At 36.8% G+C, this 2542-nt stretch overlaps 1 pseudogene; it reads right to left on the bottom strand.

The window, feature by feature from the left end:
• Nucleotides 1–432: 432 nt before the first annotated feature.
• LOC121025400 (ATP synthase subunit g, mitochondrial-like) lies at nucleotides 433–819 on the bottom strand (annotated as a pseudogene).
• Between the last annotated feature and the right edge of the window lie 1723 nt (nucleotides 820–2542).

Genomic DNA, 2542 nt, shown 5'->3' with positions numbered 1-2542 from the left:
AGTCAGTTGAGTGTCCGACTTCGACTCAGTTCATGATCTCATGTCTCATGGGTTCAAGGCCTGCATCGGGCTCTCTGCTGACAGCTCAGAGCCTGGAGCCTGCTTCAGATTCTGTGTCTCCCTCTCTTTCTGCCCTTCCCCTGTTCACACTTTCTCTCCCTCTCTCTCTCTCTCTCAAAAATAAACATTAAAAAATTATTTTAAAAATGAAATTCCACTTTATAGAAAAACTATCAAAATGGATTATGTAATTTAGGAAGATTTCTGGGTACAGGATAAACAAAAAGCAAAAGGTTCTTTTCTTCACTATACTTCATAATTTATAAGTGAGTAATCTATCCTACTTTAAATTTTAACAAAATTAGAAAATATCAAAGATAAATATAATAAGAATATATAAAAACTGTTTTTTTGATACATTATCTTATTTTATTCAAATACCAGTCTGATCACACATGGTCCAAGAACACTCAAATAAGAAACCAAAAACAGATGTTCAAGATTGGTCCTCAAACATTATAGCCAATGAAGCCACACTTATCCATGATCTCACTGACATAAAACCACATCCACACCTCAGTGGCCACCAAAACCAGTTAGCAGAGCTTAACTGTGAGCTGTTTGAAGCTACCAGTTTGAGCACTCTTGATTATTTTTTTTCAAGCTCTGATTAGCTGCAGGGATGTCAGCAGGGGTTAGGTGAACCATCTCAACCTTGGCATAGTGCCAAAATGTGGCCGGTCAAGGCTACACATAAGTCACAGCAGCATTCACCAGCATCAGGGCCTTCTCCTCAAGGTTACAGACAAATTGGGCCATGGTTCCAGGATGAAAAGTCAAAAAAAAAAATCTTTAAATTGTACAAAATGGGGCTAGTACCTTATGAATAGTGGAGTAAGGATGTCTGAAAGTTGGCTCCTCCACAAAAACAAAAACAGTAGTAAAAATTATTAAAACCATTTTTTCCAAAACTCTGGAAATTAACCAAATCTTTACAACCATTCAAGAAGCATTTATTCAAGAAAAATGGTTAATCTTGTAAATTACAGCAGGTTTTGCTTGCCCTTATACTCATTTTCTTCTCCTCAGCTCTGTGGTATCCTTGAAATCAGTCTAGTAATCATAGTGCATTAACACCAGCTACTGAATAATACTAGAAGGGGAAATACAGGCTTGGAACACCCTAAAGCCCCATCCCTACAGAACTGCCATATTAGACTCATCTGGCAATTACTCAGAAACCCCCACTCTCAGGGAATGTTTTTGCTTGATCTGACTCTGAACTTCTGGGAACAGCATTTCCCTGGGTTATCAAAAGAATCAAAAACAATAAGTGGCAACTGTTTAATATAATTGCTTCCTGAGGCAGTGATAACAGTTGGACCAAATAATATTATGACTAAAAACATAAAAGGAAAAGTTGGCAAATATTGTAGGCCTTGAAGACATCCTGCATATTCCTGGAAATTGAGGCCAAGTGCATATGCAAGGTCTGTGCATGTTCAGGAAGATCTGAAATGCCCTATTCTCTCATCTTTGGAGGTCCTATAGAGGCTCTGTACAGCAAACAGTGAAGGCTAAGGCAGAATTGTCAATTGCTTGCCAGAATGTTGACACCAGACTTCAACATGCACACAGAACACCTTGTCAAAGCCTAGAAAATGTTTTGGTTAAAAGTATTTAAGGGGGCGCCTGGGTGGCGCAGTCAGTTGGGCGTCCGACTTCAGCCAGGTCACGATCTCGCGATCCGTGAGTTCGAGCCCCGCGTCAGGCTCTGGGCTGATGGCTCAGAGCCTGGAGCCTGTTTCCAATTCTGTGTCTCCCTCTCTCTCTGCCCCTCCCCTGTTCATGCTCTGTCTCTCTCTGTCCCAAAAATAAATAAACGTTGAAAAAAAATTAAAAAAAAAATAAAATAAAACTAGTAATTAATTCCTTAGAATAAACAATGAATGAAAGAAGTATTGGCATTTAAGGGGGAGACTGGGGATCAATTTTCCCAAGCAAATTATAAGATAATATCCTACTATACTCCTTATTTTGCATTTAAATTTTACATCATGAAAATAAAGAAGGTAATTTTTGCAAAAAGCATTTAAAGGGTTCATTTGCTTTCTGAAAGGATTCCCCTAATATTTTGATATATAAATTATCTTGTGAAACACTTACTGTGTCATTATATTTATCAATTTTTTCCTCCCTTCAATTTGTAGCAGCCTAATTCTACTACATATTCTACTAAACATTCATTTAACAATGGCTCTGTTGCATGATTCTTACTTTGATAAATAAAACTTTGATCATCTATGTGATATGTAATATTTTTCCAATTAATTTTACATTCAGTTTGAATTCTATTAACTTTGTAACACGTTAATCAAAGTTAAATTTCTCTTGCTTTCTGACTACTCTTTTCTAATAGCCACCTGTTCTTATTTTATGAATGTGGAATCTTTTATTCACTCTAGAATATTAACTAGAATAATTTTTAAAAGTTATTTTCTTCCAAATTTTCCCTGGTTCTTCCAGGAAGAGTTGTGCTTCC

The sequence above is a fragment of the Herpailurus yagouaroundi genome, unplaced genomic scaffold (assembly GCF_014898765.1).
Source record: "Herpailurus yagouaroundi ecotype Mexico unplaced genomic scaffold, PumYag 67641, whole genome shotgun sequence".
Lineage (NCBI taxonomy): Eukaryota > Metazoa > Chordata > Mammalia > Carnivora > Felidae > Herpailurus > Herpailurus yagouaroundi.
Note: the sequence above shows the minus strand (reverse complement) of the source record. Positions and strands in the feature narration are given on the sequence as shown.